This window comes from Nerophis ophidion, linkage group LG21 (assembly GCF_033978795.1).
Source record: "Nerophis ophidion isolate RoL-2023_Sa linkage group LG21, RoL_Noph_v1.0, whole genome shotgun sequence".
In the NCBI taxonomy this organism is placed as follows: Eukaryota; Metazoa; Chordata; class Actinopteri; order Syngnathiformes; family Syngnathidae; genus Nerophis; species Nerophis ophidion.
In genome coordinates this window covers 15,969,751-15,994,193 of record NC_084631.1, presented here as the reverse complement: position 1 = coordinate 15,994,193, position 24,443 = coordinate 15,969,751, and the positions used below count along the sequence as shown (strand labels likewise).

The 24,443-nt window shown below is 43.1% G+C and overlaps 6 non-coding genes across 6 annotated transcripts; 1 reads left to right on the top strand and 5 right to left on the bottom strand.

Moving 5' to 3' along the window:
• Nucleotides 1-3,683: 3,683 nt before the first annotated feature.
• trnap-cgg (transfer RNA proline (anticodon CGG)) lies at nucleotides 3,684-3,755 on the bottom strand. Its single transcript has one exon. It is a non-coding gene; the product is annotated as a tRNA-Pro (tRNA).
• A 3,580-nt stretch (nucleotides 3,756-7,335) lies between these two features.
• Nucleotides 7,336-7,407, bottom strand: trnap-ugg (transfer RNA proline (anticodon UGG)). Its single transcript has one exon. It is a non-coding gene; the product is annotated as a tRNA-Pro (tRNA).
• Nucleotides 7,408-11,434: 4,027 nt separating this feature from the next.
• On the bottom strand, nucleotides 11,435-11,506 carry trnap-agg (transfer RNA proline (anticodon AGG)). The gene has a single exon. It is a non-coding gene; the product is annotated as a tRNA-Pro (tRNA).
• A 6,012-nt stretch (nucleotides 11,507-17,518) lies between these two features.
• On the bottom strand, nucleotides 17,519-17,590 carry trnap-agg (transfer RNA proline (anticodon AGG)). Its single transcript has one exon. It is a non-coding gene; the product is annotated as a tRNA-Pro (tRNA).
• A 2,190-nt stretch (nucleotides 17,591-19,780) lies between these two features.
• trnap-ugg (transfer RNA proline (anticodon UGG)) lies at nucleotides 19,781-19,852 on the bottom strand. Its single transcript has one exon. It is a non-coding gene; the product is annotated as a tRNA-Pro (tRNA).
• A 577-nt stretch (nucleotides 19,853-20,429) lies between these two features.
• Nucleotides 20,430-20,501, top strand: trnap-ugg (transfer RNA proline (anticodon UGG)). Its single transcript has one exon. It is a non-coding gene; the product is annotated as a tRNA-Pro (tRNA).
• Nucleotides 20,502-24,443: the final 3,942 nt, after the last annotated feature.

The window sequence follows — 24,443 nt, the reverse complement described above, 5'->3', positions numbered from 1 at the left end:
AAGTTCAAAAGCCAGCATTTGTGATGGTATGGGGGTGTATTAGTGCCCAAGGCATGGATAATTTACACATATGTGACGGCACCATTAGTGCTGAATGGTCCATACAGGTTTTGGAGCAACATATGTTGTCATCCAAACAACGTTATCATGAACGCCCCTGCTTATTTCAGCAAAACAATGCATAGCCACGTGTTACAAGAGCGTGGCTTGGTAGTAAAAGAGTCCGGGTACTTTCCTGGCCAGCCTCCAGTCCAGACCTGTCTCCCATGGAAAATGAGTGGCGCATTATGAAGCGTAAAATACGACAAGACCGCAGACTGTTGAACAACTTAAGCTGTACATCAAGCAAGCACAATAAAGAATTCCACTTTCAAAGCTTCAACAATTAGTTTCCTCAGTTCCCAAATGTTTATTGAGTGTTGTTAAAAGAAAAGGCGATGTAACAAAGTGGTGAACACGCACGCCCTTTCCCAACTACTTTGGCACGTGTTGCAGCCATGAAATTCTAAGTTAATTATTATTTGCAAAAAAAAATAAAAGTTTATTGAGTTTGAACATCAAATGTCTTGTCTTTGTAGTGCATTCAATTGAATATGGGTTGAAAGGGATTTGTAAATCATTGTATTCCGTTTATATTCACATCCAACACAATTTCCCAACTCATATGGAAACGGGGTTTGTATATATAAAAATATCTATTGGTACCGTTCTTTCATCTGAATGCCACCGTACGGCGGTGACTACAGAGCCGAGGCGCATGATGTTCAGTGTGTCAGAACGCACACACAAAGTGCATACAAGCAATAACATCTTAGAGAGGAGGCATGGCTAAAAATGACAATGTGGTGAAGTACAATATGGAGGTATTTGGGTTCAAAACTAACAATAAAGGTGACACTTTAAACAAGGAGGCTGCAAATTCCACTTCAAAACACACCTCGCCAAATGTGGCGATTAGTATTACCACCGTTGCATACCACTTAGGTAAACATTTACATAATAAGCATTGTGATCTCCACAAGGAGTTATAAAGAGTGACAGGTAATAATGTTGTTACACCTGTCCTGCTGTTCAGCTCCGGTGCAGACCGTAGTCGAGGAGCACAGAGCAGACGTTCCTTATCGGGTTGATGTTTTTACCCTTCACTTCACCCGGCAATTGGTCTGCTAAGCTCCACTTTCGGGTCAGAATGACAAGGCCGCCGATTTGTGACAATCTGGTTGCTTGATTAATAGTTTTGCAGGACACAACTGGACCTGTTCATCACTGTCCTGCACAATGCACACGCTAGCTCTCTCTCTTTTTACTCGCCCACTCACTCACTGACGCCACTCAGCCATCACGATGACATTCTCGCAAACTGTACGCTACTCTCATAAGTAAACTAGCTCCTTCTTGTGCACATGTAGATACATAACATGTATGTACATAACATGTAGACACGTAACATGTACGTACGTAACATGTAGATGTATAACATGTACATACATAACATGTAGATACATAACATGTATGTACATAACATGTACATACGTAATATGTAGATATATAACATGTTCATACATAACATGTAGATTTGTAGACACGCACACAGCTGCTTGGCTTGATGCCAAATATTAGCGGAGTCAAAATGACTGAATTTTGTAACAAATTCCAACAATTTGTGTTTTGTCTTTAACAAATGTGTGTTTTACTGCTATTTGGCTTATCTGTGTACATTTATCCATAGTTTTTTTGTACTTACTGACTAGTTCATACTATTTATTTTTCCTAAAAGCACAGACTAGGAGTGGCAACTATAAATCCTGATGTCAATAAAGCTTATTATAGTCTAATGTAATCATTTTTCATTTTTTCCTATGAGTAAGTGCAGTTTGGAAAATTGACCTAAGAGTTTAAAATCAGGTCAAAAGTTTAAAAAAATGACAAGACTTACGACTGTGTGTACGGGGGAAATTAATGACTTAAAAAAGGAATTATAAACACAAGTGATGTCCATGACACACACCCTGAAACAGTATTGTTCCACAAATCTCATAAAAGGTGAGATGTAAATAGGGTACACAATCGAAAATTTAATTTTACTTTTAACCTAAACATGCATAAATGAAACCTGGTTCATTTATGAGCTCAGGCCAAAACAACTTGGTAAATTTATTGACCGGTGTATTTGATTTTTTGTGGCAAAGGGGTTAGTGCGTCTGCCTCACAATACGGAGGTCCTGCAGTCCTGGTTTCAAATCCAGGCTCGGGATCTTTCTGTGTGGAGTTTGCATGTTCTCCCCGTGAATGCGTGGGTTCCCTCCGAGTACTCCGGCTTCCTCCCACTTCCAAAGACATGCACCTGGGGATAGGTTGATTGGCAACACTAAATTGGTCCTAGTGTGTGAATGTGAGTGTGAATGTTGTCTGTCTATCTGTGTTGGCCCTGCGATGAGGTGGCGACTTGTTCAGGGTGTACCCCGCCTTCCGCCCGATTGTAGCTGAGATAGGCCCCAGCGCCCCCCGCGACCCCGAAAGGGAATAAGCGGTAGAAAATGGATGGATGGATGATAGATCTTCATTGATCCCTTGAGAGTCTGCTGTTTAGAAGATTGAGGTAAACGTTAAGATGAAGTCTCACGTCACAAATGAAACGACTTTACAACTGTCTGTGTGAGGTAAGAGGTCATCATTGAATAAAGGAATTACTAACACCTGGGCTTGCAAAAAGGAAGTCAAATACGTCAAAAGTCTCACAAGGAGGTTCCACTAAGATTTTAATTTGGATCATTGGATTCAGAGTCCAGTGTGCTAACCATTACACCATGGAACCTGCATGAGCATGTGTAAAAAATAAAGTTTAAAGTTTAAAATTAAGTTGAAAGTCATAGATAAAAAGAAATCTCTGGTCAAATGGAAAAGACCCTGCCTGATAAACACAATGGCTTGTCCAGGAATTGAACGCTGGACGTCTCACAACCTAAACGAGAATCATACAACTCGACCAACAAGCCCTGAAATAATTATGACCAAAAGCACAAGATCACGGGTACAAGTGGTTGAAATGAGTTTCCACCGCCAGGTGACGGGGCTCTAACTTAGAGATAAGATGAGAAGCTCTGTCATCCGGGAAGAGCTCCAAGCAAAGCTGCTGCTCCTCCACATTGAGAGGAGCCAGATAAGGTGGTTTGGGCATCTGGTCAGGATGCCACCCGAACGCTTCCCTCAGCAGGTGTTTAGGGCACGTTCCACTGGTAGGAAGATCCAGGGCATATTTAAAATCACTGTTAAGGGCTTGTCTGGGAATTGAACCCCTGAGTTACCCCAGTTACTAAGGGGGAGGCTGGACTGAACAGTCCAATATTAAAAGTAGGTTGTGATTACAAACCCCAGAGCTTGCAAAATGTGAATGAAATGGAGGACCTAGCTTTCTCAAGGAGGACCCACCAAGATTAGAGAATGGATCACTGCGGTTAGAGTCCAGCATGTGAACCATTTCACCATTGAACCTGCAAATGTTACTGCAAAACGAAGAGTTCCAACAAAACACAGGGTTTAATTTGATATAATAGATTTTTATTGATCCATTGAATGTGTGTCCTGAGAAAAATAGCGGTTTTAGTTTAAAATTAAGTCAAAAATCATACATGGAAATAATTTCGACTGTGGACAATTGAAAAACTGATGCCTGACAAATACAAGGGCTTGTCCGGGAATTGAACCCGGGACCTCTCGCACCCGAAGCGAGAATCATACGACTAGACCAACAAGCCACGTAAAGACATTATTCAACTAAAAATCCTACGAATTGTGAGATTTTAACAGGAAAATCATTCTGAAACTGGGTTAGTAAATTACAATGTTGCCACTAATTTAAAGTTATGGCTATTTTCATGCAAAAATAAACTAAGGGTTACAAGTTCTGTCCTAAAACAATTATAGCCAAAATCGTACAACTAGATTAACAAGCTCTGAGCTGTGATTTTGCAAGAATCTCAACAAATGTGATATTTTGATAGGGGACACAATCTGAAACTGGGCTTTAAAGATGGGGGATTGACGTCGATCTCTCGGAGTGAAGTCACTGAGTAGTTAGATAACTCCATGGTGGCAAAGCTCTGGGGGTTGACAAAATTTGTCCAGAAATGCTGAAGGCTCTGGGTGTTGAGGGGCTGTCTTGGTTGACACACCTTTTCAACATTGCCTGGAAGTCTGGGACAGCACGGAGGGAGTGGCAGACTCGGAAGGTGGGTCCCCTATTCACAAATGGGGACCAGAGGGTGTGTGCTAAGATCAGCCGATCAGCTGCTACTGACAGTCCCTGACAACAGGCTGAAGCTTAGAGGTGACAGAGCTTTTGCTGCTGCTGATCCCAAGCTCTGGAACGACCTACCTCTGAGTGTTAGACAAGCCTCCTCTCTTCCTGTTTTTAAATCTCTCTTAAAAACATACTTTTATTCCTTGGCTTTTAACACTAAGTGATATCCATCCTGCAATGGCACCCCATTATACACCTGCTGTGAACCTGTTTTTATGTTTTATTTATGTTTTATGTTTGTGTTGTGTTGTTTGCTCGGTCCTCGTATTATCTTTTAACCTGCCCCTTGTACAGCACTTCGGTTCCCCCTGTGGTAAATTTTAAATGTGCTTTATAAATAAAGTTGATTTGATTTGATTTGATTTACAGTAGTATCACAACACGACTCAGCCTCTATAGGAAAGTTTACGCCAAGCTACTGGAAAGGATGGTCCGTCCGAAAGTTGAACCTCGGATTTAAGAGGAGCAATGTGGATTCCGTCCTGGTCGTGGAACAACTGACCAGCTCTTTATTCTTTCAAAAATCCTGGAGAAGGCCTGGGAGTATGTCTATCCAGTAGTTTGCGTACCAGGAAGGCGTTGGTGTGGAGGATGCTATCTTTTACCTGCTGCATCGAGCCCACTCACACCTGGATAAGGGAAATGGCACTGTGAGGATCCTGTTCCTGGACTTCTCGAGTGCCTTTAATACCATCCAGCCCCGCCTCCTTCAGGACAAGCTCTATAAAATGCAAGTGGACCCCTGCCTGGTTGCCTGGATTTCGAACTACCTCACCGACAGGCCACAGTACGTCAGACTGAAGGACATCACGTTTGACACTGTGATCAGCAGCACCGGAGCATCGCAGGGAACGGTGCTGGCCCCTCTTCTCTTCACCCTGTACACCGCTGACTTCTGCTACTACTCAGAACTGTGTCACATTCAGAAGTACGCGGATGACACAGCCATCGTCGGGTGCATCAGGGACGGCAGAGAGGAGGAGTTTCGGAACCTGGTGAGGGACTTTGTTGTCTGGTGCCACACGAACGTCTTGCAGCTCAATCCGTCAAAGACCAAGGAGCTGGTCATTGACTTTGGGAGATCGAGTCCACGGTCACAACCTATTGTGAACGAGGGAGTTGAGGTACAGACCGTGGACTCATTCAAGTACCTCGGGGTTTGAGTGGACAATAAGCTGGACTGGACTGTTAACACGGACCACCAGTACAAGAAAGGACAGAGCAGGCTGTACTTCCTCAGGAGACTGCACTCCTTCAACATTTGTAGAAAACTCCTGTGGATGTACTACCAGTCTGTGGTTGCCAGTGTTCTGTTCTACATGGTAGTGTGCTGGGCGGGCAGTACATCTAAGAAGGACAGCTCCAGACTTGAGAAACTGATAAGGCGGGCCGGTTCTACAATCGGAATGAAACTGGACTCACTGGTGACAGTGGCAGAGAAGAGGACTGTGGAAAAACTAGTGAGGATCCTGGATGATGCCAGTCACCCTCTGCATAGCGTTATCACTAGCCAGAGGAGCCTGTTCACTGCTAGACTGCTTCATCCCAAGTGCAGGACTAATAGACTCAAAAACTCCTTTGTCCCACACGCCATTAGACTGTACAACTCCTCTCTGGGACGGGGGACGGGGGGTATTAGGATGACAAGGGATTCAAAACATTAACAGTGCAATACGTTTTCATAACATGGTCACTACTGCCTACTTTGTCTTGTTATATTCTTATTTTACTGTTATATTGTTATTCCCATTGTTTTTATTCTTTTTGTAATATCTCTCTATTTTGTTTCCTTTTAAACCCCCATTATTTACTTTTTACTTTTTTTTTTTTGTTTTTTTTAAATTGATCTCAACTCTGTACACTGCTGCTGGAATTTTAATTTTCCTGAAGGAACTCTCCTGAAGGAATCAATAAAGTACTATCCATCTATCTATCTATCTATCTATCTATCGATCTATCTACGTGTGCTTTGTGGATTTGGAGGGCTGCGCTCTGTCAACTATCCTGTTAGTTATTTTTATGGACAAGATTTCTAAGCAGAGTTGTGACCATGGCGGAGAGGGTACTCGTCTCGGGGGGTAAAGGTTGCGTCACTGCTGTTTGCAGATGATGTGGTCCTGATGGCACCATCGGTTCGTGACCTTCAGCTGTCACTGGATTGGTTCAGCGGCTGGAAAGAGGATCAGCATCTTCAAATCTGAGGCCATAGTTCTCAGAAGGAAACTGATTGTTTCTACAGTCCAGGTAGAGAACGTATCTTAGGGTCTTGTTCACGAGGCGAGGGAAAGATGGAGTTGGAAATCCACCGGAGAATCGGAACAGCTGAGGCAGTATTGAAGTCTCTATGCCGCACTGTTGTGATGAAACGAACGCTGAGCCAGAAGGCAAAGCTCTTGGTCTACCGAGCTACAGTATCTACACACCTATGGTCATGAAGTGTGGTCATAACCGAAAGAATAAGATCGCGGATACAAGCGGCTGAAATGACGTTCCTCAGAAGGGTGGCTGGCATCTCCCTTAGAGATAGGGTGAGAAGTTCAGTCACCCGAGAGAGACTCGGAGTCGAGTCGCTGCTCCTTCGCCTGGAAAGGAGCCAGTTTAGTTGGTTCGGCCATCTTGTGCGGATGCCTCACGAGGGTCTCCTAGGGAGGTACTCGTTGCCAAGGACCAGACGGGGGGATTACATCTCATCTTTGGCCTGGGAACTCTTCGGGTTCCCCCAGGAGGAAGTTGCTAATGTTGCTCTGGAGAGGGAAGTCTGGATAGACCAACAAGCCCCAAAAAATCACATTCCAAAAAAAAATCTCATGAATTGTGATGTTAACAGGGAACATAATCTAGATTAGTATAGTGCACTTTTACCACTAGTTTAAAGGTATGGCTATTTTCATGCAAAAAAGAACTAAATGTTACAAGGTCTGTCCTAAAACATTTAGAGCTCGTAAACTGAGGTAACACTGTATTTTATTTTATAAATGTTTATTGATCCCTTGAGTGTGCGCAGTTTGATCTAGGAGGCTTAAAATCACTGTTAGGGGCTTGTCTGGGAATTGAACCCAGGACCTCCTGCACCCAAAGCGGGAATCATACCACTAGACCAACAAGCCCTATTCAATACAAATTACCAACTTTCCAAAAAGTTCATATTTTATTTGTGGAGACACTGTAACTCCACTTTCATTAGCTCACATTTTGATTCACTTTTTCAGGATTTGAACCCCAGACCCGAGGCAAAAATCATACGACTAGAACGGGGGTCAGCAAACCGCGGCTCTCGAACCGCATGCTGCTCTTTAGTGCTCTTTACTCCCTGGAGCATTTATAAAAAAAAGACTGAAAAGGGAATAAGATGGGAGGGGGAAATCATTATTTTGTTTTAGTATGTTTTTTGTTTGAGGACAAACATGACACAAACCTTCCCAGTTGTTAGAAAACCCACTGTTTAATGCACTATATTGCCAAAAGCATTTGGCCACCCATCCAAATGATCAGAATCAGGTGTCCTAATCACTTGGACCGGCTACAGGTGTATAAAATGAAGCACTTAGGCATGAAGACAGTTTCTACATACATTTGTGAAAGAAATGATTTCCAGTGATTTCCAGCGTGGAACTGTCACAGGATGCCACCTAAGCTACAAATCCAGTCGTGAAATTTCCTTGCTCCTAAATATTCCAAAGACAACTATCGGCTTTTTTATAAGAAAATTACAGAGTTTGGAAACAACAGCAACTCAGCCACAAAATGTTAGGCTATGTAATCCGACAGCGGATGCTGAAGCACATAGTGCAAAGAGGTCGCCAACTTTCTGCACAGTCAGTGGCTACAGAGCACCAAACTTCATGTGACCTTCTAATTAGTGTTACGGCGCATGCGCAGTCTGCTTCTCCCTCCTGCATCTGAGTGTCACAATTCGTCATCTGACTGCTCGCCCGGACACGCTCACGCTGAGCTCAGCACGCCCACGCAGCGACAAGCCTGCACTCAATTGCTAATCTGCACACCTGGTATTGATGAGGGCGAGCTGGATAAAAGACCAGTGGACCCAAGGATCGGCGCGGGATCTTAATAGTTTGTGTGTACTTACCCTCCCGTCTCACTTTTCCCCGGATCTCCTTCTGTCCTCTGACTGCCTCCCTCGTTCCTCGACTCCTCGCTCGCCCCTGGACTCCAACGCCTCTCTCTCGGTCCTGATCATCTGCCATGGACTGCCTCGTTCCTTCGCTCTCGTCAACACTTGGTAACACACACTTCAGTTAATCTACACAAATAGTAACACACATTCGCACTTACGTTTAACAGACTCCATTTCCTTAGTTTATTTATTGGTGTTTTTTGGTATTATTATATATACATTGACTTTATATATAATATATTGTACTTTACTGTCCTCTGGTGTCAGTCTGCCGTCATCTTCCCTAGTCAAAACATAACAATTAGCCTACGTACAGTACGCAGAGAGCTTTATCGAATGGTTTTCCTTGGCCGAGCAGCCGCATCCAAGCCATACATCAAAGTCCAATGCAAAGCGTTGGATGCAGTGGTGTAACGCACGTCGCCACCGGACTCTAGAGCAGTGGAAATGCGTTCTCCGGAGTGATGAATCACGCGTTTCCATCTGGCAATCTGATGGACGAGTCTGGGTTTGGAGGTTGCCTGGAGAACGGTGTGAAATTTGGTGGAGGAGAAATTATGGTATGGGGTTGTTTTTCAGGAGTTGGGCTTGTGAAAGGAACTTTGAATACTCTAGGATACCAAAATATTTTGGACAATTCCATGCTCCCGAGTCCCAACCTTGTGGGAACAGATTGGAGCCACATCACCAAAATGGACGAGGTGCAGCTCACTTTTGACATCCCGGTGAACCACAATGTCAAGAAGAAGCTCCCCACAGCCAAAAAGTGACGTTGAAGTCTGCGCGTCTCTCTCGTCGAAAAAGACCTCGAAGGCGGAGTGGGCGGATGATGGTTGCTTAGAAGCTCCACAACGGTCACAAAGGCGGCAGAAGGCTGCAGCAAAGATGGGCCCCCAATTGTCTTGGTCTCCATGCCATTGAAACCCTGGCCTTCTATTTGCCAAGGACAGTGTGGTGGCTGTCTGTGCACCAGTCTCCCCACTTTAAAAGATTCCACGAACACACAGGCGTTCTCCTGAAGGCAATCCCACCAACAGGAGGACAGTCATACTCGTTTCAAGTGATTGCCAATAACTTTAACTTTATATAAGACTTTTAAACTATTTTTGATAGGAGCCTATTAAAACTAATACAGACACTTATGTAATGCATTGTCTTCATTATAACACTTATATAAGACATTTAAAGTCATTTTGATAGTAGGCTATTCTAGCTAATAAAGATACTTACAACATGTGTTACCTTCATTATAAGACTTATTTACGGCTTTTCATTTTGTGTGACTCCAGGCAGATTAGTTTTTTGTATTTTTGGTCCAATATTGCTCTTTCACTGTTTTGGGTTGCCAACTCCTGGACTAGACCAACAAGCTTTGAGTTGTGATTTTGCAAGAATGTCAATAAATGTGATTATTTAATTGGGGACACCATCTAAATCTGGGCTTCCATATTGCACTTTTAACACAAATCGGATTTACTGCAATTTTTTTGTAAGACCTAAGGCTTTTGAGCTCAGTCCTGAAACAAAATGAGGTCGTAGATGTAAGAACCACTGTTTTAGATTTTATACATTTTCATTGATCCCTTGAGTGTGTGCGGTTTGGAAAATTGAGCAAAGAGTTTAAAATCACTGTTTGGGGATTATCCGGGAATTGAACCCAGGACTTCACTTCTCGCACCCTAGGCGAGAATCATACGACTAGACCAACAAGCCATGCAAAATCATTTTCCAACAAAAAATCTCATGAATTATGAGATTTTAACAGGGACTACAATCTAAAACTGGGTTAATATATTGCACTTATACCACTAATTTAAAGGTATGGCTATTTTCTTGCAAAAATAAACTAAGGGTTACAAGCTCTGTCCTAAAACAATTAGAGCTCGTAAATTGAGGTACCACTCTACTTCATTTTATAAATTTTCATTGATCCCTTGAGTGTGTGCAGTTTGGAAAAGTGAGCTCAGAGTTTGAAATGACCGTTCATGGCTTGTCCTGGAATTGAAACATGGACCTCTCACACCCAGAGTGAGAATCATACTCCTAGACCAAATTTTCAAAAAAAGTCACCGTTTCATTTGGGGAGACAATCTGTAACTGCACTTTTATTAACACAAATTTTGATTCACTACAATGTTCATGCATAAATGAACAAGAGCTTTTTCAGGATTTGAACCCCAGACCCAAAACAAAAATTATAAGTTTCGACCAAAAAGCTTTGAGTTGTGATTTTGCAAGAATCTCAATAAATGTGATATTTTGATAGATGACACAATCTGAAACTGGGCTTCCATATTGCACTTTTACCACAAATTTAATTTACTTCGATTTTTTTTTTTTGTTTGCTTTTTAGCTCAGTCCTAGAACAAACTGTGGTCGTAGACTTAAGTACCACTTTATTTGTGTTTCAACAAAACATCTCTCAGGGAACACATTCTGAAACTGGATTAGTATATTACACTGTACCACTAATTTAAAGGTATGGCTATATTCATGCAAAAAAAAGAACTAAGGGTTAAAATCTCTGTCCTAAAATAATTAGAGCTCGTAAATTGAGGTAACAGTGTATTTTATTATAGGGATTTTTATTGAGCTATTGAGTCAAAAGTCCTGCGTGATTGGGAATTTGACTGTGGACTAATGAAAAACTCCTGATAAACACAAGGGCTTGTCCGGGAATTAAACTCAGGTCTTCTCACAGCCTATGCGAGGATCGTACAACTAGACCAACTAGCCCCGAATAATATAACAGAAAATCTTATGAATTATGAGATTCTAACAGGAAAATCATTCTGAAACTGGGTTAGTATATTAAACTTTTACCACTAATTTAAAGGTATGGCTATTTTCATGCAAGAACCGAGGATTACAAGCCCTGTCCTAAAATAATTAGAGCTCGTAAATTGAGGTACCACTCTACTTCATTTTATACATTTTCATTGATCCCTTGAGTGTGTGCAGTTTGGACAATTGAGCTTAGAGTTTAAAACCACTGTAAAGGGCTTGTCTGGGAATTGAACCCAGGACCTCTCGCACCCTAAGCGAGAATCATACCACTAGACCAACAAGCCCTGCAAACTCTAGTTTCAACAAAGAATCGTGAGATTTTAACGAGGAACACATCCTGAAACTGGGTTAGTGTGTAGCATATTTACCACTAATTTAAAGGTATGGCTATTTTCATGCAAAAAAGAACTAAGGGTTACAAGCTCTGTCCTAAAACAAATACAGCTTGTAAATTGAGGTACCACTGTACTTGATTTTATATATTTTCTTTGATCCCTTGAGTGTGTGCAGTTTGGAAAAGTGAGCTAAGAGTTTAAAATCACCGTCAGGGGCTTGTCTGAGAATTGAACCCAGGACCTAGCACACCCAAAGCGATAATCATACTACTAGACCAAAAAGACCTTAGTTTTCCACCAGAAAATTTATTGGGGGAGATCATTGGTAACTGCACTTTTATTAACAAACATTTTGATTCACTACAATTTTCATGCATAAATGAACAAGAGCATTTTCAGGATCTGAACCCCAGATCCGATCATACGACTAGATCAACAATTTATGAGTTGTGATTTTGCAAGAATGTCAATAAATGTGATATTTTGATAGGGGGCACAATCTGAAACTCCATCCATCCATCCATCTTCTTCCGCTTATCCGAGGTCGGGTCGCGGGGGCAGCAGCCTAAGCAGGGAAGCCCAGACTTCCCTCTCCCCAGCCACTTCGTCTAGCTCTTCCCGGGGGATCCCGAGGCGTTCCCAGGCCTGCCGGGAGACATAGTCTTCCCAACGTGTCCCGGGTCTTCCCCGTGGCCTCCTACCGGTTGGACGTGCCCTAAACACCTCCCTCGGGAGGCGTTCGGGTGGCATCCTGACCAGATGCCCGAACCACCTCATCTGGCTCCTCTCGATGTGGAGGAGCAGCGGATTTACTTTGAGTTCCTCCCGGATGACAGAGCTTCTCACCCTATCTCTAAGGGAGAGCCCCGCCACACGGCGGAGGAAACTCATTTCGGCCGCTTGTACCCGTGATCTTATCCTTTCGGTCATGACCCAAAGCTCATGACCATAGGTGAGGATGGGAACGTAGATCGACCGGTAAATTGAAAGCTTTGCCTTCCGGCTCAGCTCCTTCTTCACCACAACAGATCGGTACAACGTCCGCATTACTGAAGACGCCGCACCGATCCGCCTGTCGATCTCACGATCCACTCTTCCCCCACTCGTGAACAAGACTCCTAGGTACTTGAACTCCTCCACTTGGGGCAGGGTCTCCTCCCCAACCCGGAGATGGCACTCCACCCTTTTCCGGGAGAGAACCATGGACTCGGATTTGGAGGAGCTGATTCTCATTCCGGCCGCTTCACACTCGGCTGCGAACCGATCCAGTGAGAGCTGAAGATCCCGGCCAGATGAAGCCAACAGGACCACATCGTCTGCAAAAAGCAGAGACCTAATCCCGCGGCCACCAAACCGGAACCCCTCAATGCCTTGACTGCGCCTAGAAATTCTGTCCATGAAAGTCATGAACAGAATCGGTGACAAAGGGCAACCTTGGCGCAGTCCAACCCTCACTGGAAACGTGTCCGACTTACTGCCAGCAATGCGGACCAGCTCTGACACTGATCGTACAGGGACCGGACTGCCATAATAAGACAGTCCGATACCCCATACTCTCTGAGCACTCCCCACAGGACTTCCCGAGGGACACGGTCGAATGCCTTCTCCAAGTCCACAAAGCACATGTAGACTGGTTGGGCAAACTCCCATGCACCCTCAAGAACCCTGCCGAGAGTATAGAGCTGGTCCACAGTTCCACGACCAGGACGAAAACCACACTGTTCCTCCTGAATCCGAGGTTCGACTATCCGGCGTAGTCTCCTCTCCAGTACACCTGAATAAACCTTACCGGGAAGGCTGAGGAGTGTGATCCCACGATAGTTGGAACACACCCTCCGGTCCCCCTTCTTAAAGAGAGGGACAACCACCCCGGTCTGCCAATCCAGAGGTACCGCCCCCGATGTCCACGCGATGCTGCAGAGTCTTGCCAACCAAGACAGCCCCACAGCATCCAGAGCCTTAAGGAACTCCGGGCGGATCTCATCCACCCCTGGGGCCTTGCCACCGAGGAGCTTTTTAACTACCTCAGCAACCTCAGCCCCAGAAATAGGAGAGTCCACCACAGATTCCCCAGGCACTGCTTCCTCATAGGAAGACGTGTTGGTGGGATTGAGGAGGTCTTCAAAGTATTCCTTCCACCTATCCACAACATCCGCAGTTGAGGTCAGCAGAACACCATCCGCACCATACACGGTGTTGACAGTGCACTGCTTCCCCTTCCTGAGGCGGTCCAGAATCGCTTCGAAGCCATCCGGAAGTCATTTTCCATGGCTTCCCCAAACTCTTCCCATGTCCGAGTTTTTGCCTCTGTGACCGCCGAAGCTGCACACCGCTTGGCCTGTCGGTACCTGTCCACTGCCTCTGGAGTCCTATGAGCCAAAAGAACCCGGTAGGACTCCTTCTTCAGCTTGACGTTATAAGGGTGTTCTAGGATTACCGCCACGACAAGCACCAACTACCTTGCGGCCACAGCTCCGATCAGCCGCCTCGACAATAGAGGTGCGGAACATGGTCCACTCGGACTCAATGTCCAGCACCTCCCTCGTGACATGTTCAAAGTTCCTCCGGAGGTGGGAATTGAAACTTTCTCTGACAGGAGACTCTGCCAGACGTTCCCAGCAAACCCTCACAATGCGTTTGGGCCTGCCAGGTCTGTCCGGCATCCTCCCCCACCATCGCAGCCAACTCACCACCAGGTGGTGATCGGTAGAAAGCTCCGCCCCTCTCTTTACCCGAGTGTCCAGAACATGAGGCCGCAAATCCGATGACACAACTACAAAGTCGATCATGGAACTGCGGCCTAGGGTGTCCTGGTGCCAAGTGCACATATGGACACCCTTATGTTTGAACATGGTGTTTGTTATCGACAAACTGTGACGAGCACAAAAGTCCAATAACAAAACACCACTCGGGTTCAGATCCGGGCGGCCATTCTTCCCAATCACGCCTCTCCAGGTTTCACTGTCGTTGCCAATGTGAGCGTTGAAGTCTCCCAGTAGGACAAGGGAATCACCCGGGGGGGCACTTTCCAGTACTCCCTCGAGTGTTCCCAAAAAGGGTGGGTACTCTGAACTGCTGTTTGGTGCATAAGCACAAACAACAGTCAGGACCCGTCCCCCCACCCGAAGGCGGAGGGAGGCTACCCTTTCGTCCACTGGGTTGAACTCCAACGTGCAGGCTTTAAGCCGGGGGACAACCAGAATTGCCACCCCAGCCCGTCGCCTCTCACTGCCGGCCACACCAGAGTGAAAGGGAGTCCATCTCCTTTCAAGAGAAGTGGTTCCAGAGCCCTTGCTGTGTGTCGAAGTGAGTCCGACTACATCCAGCCGGAATTTCTCTACTTCGCGCACTAGCTCAGGCTCCTTTCCCCCCAGTGAGGTGACGTTCCACGTCCCAAGAGCCAGCTTATGTAGCCGAGGATCGGACCGCCAAGTGCCCTGCCTTCGGCTGCCGCCCAGCTCACATTGCACCCGACCTCTATGGCCCCTGCTATGGGTGGTGAGCCCATTGGAGGGGGGACCCACGTTGCCTCTTCGGGCTGTGCCCGGCCGGGCCCCATGGGTACAGGCCCGGCCACCAGACGCTCGCCATCGTGCCCCACCTCCGGGCCTGGCTCCAGAGGGGGACCCCGGTGACCCGCGTCCGGGCGAGGGAAATCTGGGTCCTTTGTTTTTACTTTTCATAGAGGTTTTCGAGCTGCTCTTTGTCTGGTCCCTCACCTAAGACCAGTTTGCCTTGGGAGACCCTACCAGGGGGCTTAAAGCCCCCAGACAACATAGCTCCTAGGATCATTGGGACACGCAAACTCCTCTACCACGGTAAGGTGGCAGCTCAGAGAGGAGACAATCTGAAACTGGGCTTCCATATTGCACTTTTAACCCAAATCGAATTTGCTGCATTTTTTTTTCATACCAAAATGAATTAAGGTTTATGAACTCATTTAGCTATGAGTTTAAAATCACTGTTAAGGGCTTGTCCGGGAATTGAAACCAAGACCTCTCACACCCGACGCGAGAATCATACCACTAGACCAACAAGCACTGAAAACTCCTGTTTCAACAGAGAATTTTGAGATTTTCACAAAGAACACATTCTGAAACTGGTTTAGTGCTCGTCCATGGCACACACCCTGAAACAGTATTGTTCCACAAATCTCATGAAAGGTGAGATGTAAATAGGGTACGCAATCTAAAATTGTATTACACTTTTAACCTAAATTTAAATTAAAAGCCATTTTCATGTTTAAGTTAACTTTGGTTCATTTATGGGCTCAGGCAAAAATAAACTTGTAGTGATAAATTTGTTCAATTTCATTTTATTTTATAGATCTTTACTGATCCATTGAGTGTGTGCCGTGAGTAGAGGTTAAAGTTTAAAATTAAGTCAAAAGTCATAAAGAAATTCAACTGTGGACAAATTAAAAACTCATGCCTCATGAACACAAGGGATTGTCAGGGAATTGAACCCAGGACCTCTCACACCCTAAGCGAGAATCATATGGCTAGACCAGGGTTCAGGAACCTTTATCGCCCAAAGAGCTATTTCGACCCGTTTCACAAAATAAAGAAAACAATGGGAGCCACAAAACTCTTTTGAAATTTAAAATGAAATAACACTGCATACGGAGTTGTTATTTTTGCTTCCTGCTGTGTATTGACCTTAATATGAAAATGTTATGTTAGTGCGGCCCGCGAGATTTAAATTAATGCCGTTTGACAGCATCACACTTGCCGACCTTCCGGGACACTCCCGGAATCCAGAGCAACTATTCACGCGAATGTCTGCTAAATGTCGCCCTTCAACATTAATACGGGCGTTCCATGAAGGCGCTGCCTTTACCACTCTCTACAACATGTACAAATATCTAGCACAGCCCAGCCACAAGTCACATGTGGCTTCCTTGAACACACTCAGACGACTGCAACGCATACTTGTTCAACAGCCATACAGGTTACACTGAGAGTTGTGATATAATCAATCAATGTTTATTTATATAGCCCTAAATCACAAATGTTTCAAAGGACTGTACAGACCATTACGACTATGACATCCTCGGAAGAACCCACAAAAGGGCAAGGAAAACTCACACCCAGTGGGCAGGGAGAATTCACATCCCCCCTCTCCGTGCGTCGGTTGAGGTGGGCGGGGTTTGGTGCAAGCGGGGGTGTATAATGTAGCCCGGAAGAGTTAGGGATGCATGGGATTCTGGGTATTTGGTCTGTTGTGTTTATGTTGTGTTACAGTGAGGATGTTCTCCAGAAATGTGTTTGTCATTCTTGTTTGGTGTGGTTTCACAGTGTGGCGCATATTAGTAAGAGTGTTAAAGTTGTTTATATCACAACTCTCAGTGTAACCTGTATAGCTGTTGAACAAGTATGTCTTGTAGTCACTTTCGTTTGACACCAGAGGCTGTGTTCTACATGTGACCAGCTGGCACGCAGATAGCAGTGTGTAAAAGCGGGCGCGACGACGAGTGTTAGAGGGTTGTAAAGGCATTTCCATCAGGGTACGCCCTCAATATTATCGACTAGGTGGAAATCGGAGAATGTTGGCCCCGGGTGATTGCTGAGAGAAGCATTAAACTCCGGAAATCTCTCGGGATAATCGGGGGTGTCGGCAAGTATACAGCTGAGCCACATGCGGCTCCGGAGCCGCGGGTTGCCGACCCCTGGACTAGATCAACAAATTATGAGTTGTGATTTTGCAAGAATGTCAATAAATGTGATATTTTGGTAGGGGACACAATTTGAAACTGGGCTTCCAAATTACACTTTTAACCCAAATTGGATTTACTGAATTTTTTTTTCCTACCAAAATGAACTAAGGCTTATGAGCTCATTCCTATGACAAAATGTGATCGTAGATTTAAGTACAACTGTATTTGATTTTATCAAAATGTTGTCGATCCCTTGATTGTGTGCAGTTTGGAAAACTGAGCAAAGTGTTTAAAATCACTGATGAGGGCTTGTCCGGGAATTGAACCCGGGACCTCTCGCACCCTAAGCGAGAATCATACGACTAGACCAACAAGCCCTGAAGTACCATATTTCACCAGAGAATTATGACGTTTTAACAAGGAACACATTCTGAAACTGGGTTAGTGTGTAGCATATTTACCACTAATTTAAAGGTATGGCTATTTTCATGCAAAAAAGAACTAAGGGTTCCAAGCGCTGTCCTAAAACAATTACAGCTTGTAAATTGAGGTACCACTGTACTTCATTTTATACATTTTCTTTGATCCCTTGAGTGTGTGCAGTTCGGAAAATTCAGCTAAGAGTTTCAAGTTACTCTTCAGGGTATCCTGGAAATTGAACCCAAAACCTCTTGCAATCTTAGTGAGAATCGTACAATTAGACCAACAAGCGCATGTGTACAGGTGGGAAAATAATGATTGAAAACAGATATTGTATACACAAGGGCTCATCCATGGCACACACCCTGAAACAGTATTGTTCCACAAATCTTATGAAAGGTGTGATGTAAATAGTGTACACAATCTAAAATTGGGCCCTGCGATGAGGTGGCGACTTGTCCAGGGTGTATCCCGCCTCCCGCCCGAATGCAGCTGAGATAGGAGCCAGCGACCCCCCGCAACCCCAAAAGGGACAAGCCGCAGAAAATGGATGGGTGGTTGGAATCTAAAATTGTATTAGACTTTTAACCTAAATTTAAATTAAAAGCCATTTTCATGCTTAAATTAATTTTGGTTCATTTATGGGCTCAGGCAAAAAAAAAATGTATTGTTATAAAAAAATACATATATATTTTATAGATCTTCATTGATCCAATGAGTGTCTGCTGTATGGAAAATTGAGGTAAATGTTAAGATGAAGTCTCACGTAACAAATGAAACGACTTTACAACTGTCTGTGTGAGGTAAAAAGTCCTGATTGACTAAAGGAATTACAAACCAGGGCTTGGATGCGCTTGCAAAAAGTAAGTCAAATGGAATTCGTAGGTTTCACAATTCGGTTCCACCAAGAATTGAACTTGGATTACTAGTTCAGAGGATAGCACACTAGCCATTACACCATGAAACCTGATATGAAGTCACAAAACTAATAAATCCAACATCACATAGGATTTAATTTGATTTGATAGATTTTTACTGATCCATTGAGTGTGTGCCGCGAAAAAAAGAAGTTAAAGTTTAAAATTAAGTCGAAAGTCATACATGAAAAGATATTCAGTTGTGGACTAATGAAGAACTCAGGCCTCATGTACACAAGGGTTTGTCCGGGAATTGGTTCGGGAACCTCTCGCACCCTAAGCGAGAATCATACGACTAGACCAACAAGCCCTACAAAGTAATGTTTCAACAAATATTTGTGAGATTTTAACAAGGAACACATTCTGAAACTGGATTAGTGTGTAACATTTTTACCACTAATTTAAAGGTATGGCTATTTTCATGCAGAAAATAATTAAGGGTTACAAGGTCCGTCCTAAAACAATTAGAGATCATGAATTGAGGAACCACTGTACTTCAGTTTTTATATTTTCTTTGATCCCTTGAGTGTGCGCAGTTTGGAAAATTGATGCAAATGTTAAGATGAAGTCTCACATCACAAATGAAACGACTTTACAACTGTCTGTGTGAATGTGAGTGTGAATGTTGTGTGTCTATCTGTGTTGGCCCTGCGATGAGGTGGTGACTTGTCCAGGGTGTACCCGCCTTCCGCCCGATTGTAGCTGAGTTAGGCCCTAGCACCCCCCGCGACTCCAAAGGGAATAAGCGGTAGAAAATGGATGGATGGATGGATGAGTGTGTGGTGTGAGTAAAATAGAGGTTAAAGTTTTAAAAATAAGTCGAAAATCATACATGAAAAGAAATTCAATTGTGGACAAATGAAAAACTCATGCCTGATAAACACAAGGGCTTTTCCGGGAATTGAATCCCGGACCTCTCGCACCCGAAGCAAGAATGATACGACTAGAACAACAAGCCCGAAAAAACAATGATTCATCAAAAAATCTGATGAATTGTGAGATTTTAACAAGGAACACAATCTAAAACTAGCTTAGTATATTGCACTTTTACCACTAATTTAAAGGTATGGCTATTTTCATGCAAAAAAGAACTAAGGGTTACAAGCTCTGTCCTAAAACAATTAAAGCTTGTAAAAATAGGTACCACTGTACTTCATTTTATGGATTTTTATTGATCCCTCAAGTGTGTGCAGTTTGGAAAATTGAGCTAGAGTTTAATATCACAGGTATGGGCTTGTCTGGGAATTGAACCCAGGACCTCTCACACCCAAAGCGAGAATCATACCACTAGACCAACAAGCCCCTATAACTATTCAGAAAAATGCATTTTATTTGGGGAGATCATTGGTAACTGCACTTTTAATAACACACATTTTGATTCACTACAATTTTTATGCATAAATGAACAAGAGCTTTTTCAGGAATTGAACCCCAGATCTGATCATACGACTAAATAAACAATTTAGTCGTATGAGGATTTTATACTCTTTCCAAGGGATCCACGACATTTTATAAAATCAAATACAGTTGTACTTAAATCTACGAACACATTTTGTTCTAGAATTTAGCTCATAAGCCTTAGTTCATTTTGGTATGAAAAAAAAAAAAGGGCAGTAAATCCAATTGGGGTTAAAAGTGCAAAATGGAAGCCCAGTTTCAGATTGTGTCCCCTATCAAAATATCACATTTATAGACATTCTTGCAAAACCACAACTCATAAATTGATGATTTAGTCGTATGATCGGATCTGGGGTTCAATTCCTGAAAACGCTCTTGTTCATTTATGCATGAAAATTGTAGTGAATCAAAATGTGTGTTATTAAAAGTGCAGTTACCAATGATCTCCCCAAATAGAATGAATTTTTATGTGGCGTTTAAGGGCTTGTTGGTCTAGTGGTATGATTCTCGCTTTGGGTGTGAGAGGTCCTGGGTTCAATTCCCAGACAAGCCCATAACTGTGATATTATATCCTTAGCTCAATTTTCAAAACTGCACACACTCGAGGGATCAATAAAAATCCATAAAATGAAGTACAGTGGTACCTATTTTTACAAGCTTTAATTGTTTTAGGACAGAGCTTGTAACCCTTAGTTCTTTTTTGCATGAAAATAGTCATACCTTTAAATTAGTGGTAAAAGTGCGATATACTAAGCTAGTTTTAGATTGTGTTCCTTGTTAAAATTTCACAATTCATCAGATTTTTTGATGAATCATTGTTTTTTGGGGCTTGTTGATCTACTCGTATGATTCTTGCTTCGGTTGCGAGAGGTCAAGGGTTCAATTTCCGGAAAAGCCCTTGTGTTTATCAGGCATGAGTTTTTCATTTGTCCACAATTGAATTTCTTTTCATGTATGATTTTCGACTTATTTTTAAAACTTTAACCTCTATTTTACTCACACCACACACTCATCCTTCCATCCATTTCTACCGCTTATTCCCTTTGGGGTTGCGGGGGTGCTGGTGCCTATCTCAGCTACAATCAGGCGGAAGGCGGGTACACCCTGGACAAGTCGCCACCTCATCGCAGGGCCAACACAAATGGACAGACAACATTCACACTCACATTCACACAGACAGTTGTAAAGTCGTTTCATTTGTGATGTGAGACTTCATCTTAAGGTTTGCATCAATTTTCCAAACTGCACACACTCAAGGGATCAAAGACAAAGTAAAAACTGAAGTTCAGTGGTTCCTCAATTTATGATCTCTAATTGTTTTAGGACAGAGCTTGTAACCCTTTATTCTTTTTTGCATGAAAATAACCATCCATCCATCCATCCATTTCCTACCGCTTATTCCCTTTCGGGGTCGCGGGGGGCGCTGGCGCCTATCTCATCTACAACCGGGCGGAAGGCGGGGTACACCCTTGACAAGTCGCCACCTCATCGCATACCTATAAATTAGTGGTAAAAATGTTACACACTAACCCAGATTCAGAATGTGTTCCTTGTTAAAATCTCACAATTCTTTGTTGAAACATGACTTTTCTGGACTTGTTGGTCTAGTTACTAGACCAACAAGTCCAGAAAAGTCATGTTTCAACAAAAAATCTCATGAATTTTGAGATTTAAACAGGGAACACAATCTAAATCTAGGTTAGTATGTTGCACTTTTACCATTAATTTAATAAAAGTTAATAAAAATTACTCCAAATTCTTCTATTTGGCATCAAGCCAAACAGCTGTGTGCGCGTCAATATATGTACATGTTATGTATCTACATGTTATGTATCTACATGTTAGGTATCTACATGTGCAAAACGGAGGAGCTAGTTTACTTCTAAGAGTAGCGTACAGTATGTGTGTTTGCGAGAATGTCATCGTGTTGGCTGTGTGAGTGACATCGGTGAGTAAGTGGACGAGTAAAGAGAGAGAGAAATGTAGCGTGTTCATTGCGCAGAAGAGTGATGAACAGGTCTGGTTGTGTCCTGCAAAACTAATAATCAAGCAAACAGATTGTCACGAATCGGCGGCCTCGTCATTCTGACCCGAAAGCGGAGCTTAGCAGACAAATTCCCAGGTGAAGTGAAGGGTGTTACCCCTGATGAAAACATCAACCCAGGAAGGAACGTCTGCCCTGTGCTCCTCTACTACGGTCTGCACCGGAGCTGAACAGCAGGACAGGTGTAACAACATTTTTACCTGTCACTCTTTATAACTGTTTGTGAAGATCTGAATTCTTATTGTTTAAACGTTTACCTAAGTTTGAAGCAACGGTGGTAATACTAATCGCCACATTTGGTGAGGCGTGTTTTAAAGCACAAATTGCAGCGCGGCACCTCCTTGTTTAAAGTGTTACTTTTATTGTTAGTTTTGAAGCCCAAATACCCCCATATTGTACTTCACCACATTGTCATTTTTTGCCATTCCTCCTCTCTATGATGTCATTGCTTGTATGCACTTTGTGTGTGCGTTCTGACACACTCAATATATAGAATATATATACATGCTATATATACATATACATGATATATATATATATATATATATATATATATATATATATATATATATATATATATATATATATATATATGCACATACATGTATATCTTTATATACATACAAACCCCGTTTCCATATGAGTTGGGAAATTGTGTTAAATGTAAATATAAACAGAATACAATGATTTGCAAATCCTTTTCAACCCATATTCAATTGAATGCACTACAAAGACAAGATATTTGATGTTCAAACTCATAAACTTTATTTTTTTTTTGCAAATAATAATTAACTTAGAATTTAATGGCTGCAACACGTGCCAAAGTAGTTGGGAAAGGGTGTGTACACCACTGTGTTACATCACCTTTTCTTTTACTAACACTTAATAAATGTTTGGGAACAGAGGAAACTAATTGTTGAAGCTTTGAAAGTGGAATTCTTTCCCATTCTAGTTTTATGTAGAGCTTCAGCCGTTCAACAGTCTGGGGTCTCCGCTGTCGTATTTTACGCTTCATAATGCGCCACACATTTTCCATGGGAGACAGGTCTGGACTGCAGGCGGGCCAGTAAAGTACCCGCACTCTTTTTTAACGAAGCCACGCTGTCGTAACACGTGCTGAATGTGGCTTGGCATTGTCTTTCTGAACTAAGCAGGGGCATCCATGACAAAGACGGCGCTTAGATGGCAGCATATGTTTTTCCAAAACCTGTATGTACCTTTCAGCATTAATGGTGCCTTCACAGATGTGTAAGTAACCCATGCCTTAGGCACTAATGCACCCCATACCATCACAGATGCTCGCTTTTGAACTTTCCGTCAATAACAGTCTGGATGGTTCGCTTCCCCTTTGGTCCGGATGACACGATGTAGAATATTTCCAAAAACAATTAGAAATGTGGAATCCTCAGACCACAGAACACTTTTCCACTTTGCATCAGTCCATCTTAGATCTCCGGCCCAGAGAAGCCGGCGCCGTTTCTGGATGTTGTTGATAAATGGCTTTCGCTTTGCATAGTAGAGCTTTAACTTGCACTTACAGATGTAGCGACAAACTGTATTTAGTGACAGTGGTTTTCTAAAGTGTTCCTGAGCCCATGTAGTGATATCTTTTAGAGATTGATGTCGGTTTTTGATACAGTGCCGTCTGAGGGATCGGAGGTCACGGTCATTCAATGTTGGTTTCCAGCCATGCTGCTTAGGTGGAGTGATTTCTCCAGATTCTCTGAACCTTTTGATGATATTATGGATCGTAGATGTTGAAATCCCTACATTTCTTGCGATTGCACTTTGAGAAACGTTGTTCTTAAACTGTTTGACTATTTGCTCACGCATTTGTGGACAAGGGGGTGTACCTCGCCCCATCCTTTCTTGTCAAAGCATTTTTTGGGAAGCTGTTTTTATTCCCAATCATGGCACCCACCTGTTCCCAATTAGCCTGCACACCTGTGGGATGTCTTAATAAGTGTTTGATTAGCATTCCTCAATGTTATCAGTATTTATTGCCACCTTTCCCAACTTCTTTGTCACGTATTGCTGGCATCAAATTCTAAAGTTAATGATTATTTGCACAAAAAAAAAAGTTTATCAGTTTGAACATCAAATATGTTGTCTTTGTAGAATATTTAACTGAATATGAGTTGAAAATTATATGCAAATCATTGTATTCTGTTTATATTTACATCTAACACACTTCCCAACTCATATGGAATCGGGGTTTGTAGTAGCAGCAGCAGCAGCAACAGGAGCAATTAGGACTTATGTTATCTCTGCCAATTCCCGTCTGATGACCCCTTACAAAAACCCAAAAGCGAAGGACTTTTGTTGCTAGAAAAGGATCTCAAAGATTTCATTGAAATTACAAATGCTATACCTTTATTTATAAATGTCGCAATTGATCCATTGACTGATGGTTCAGGTATCGCATCAACACTTGTATTAAATAAGGCCAAA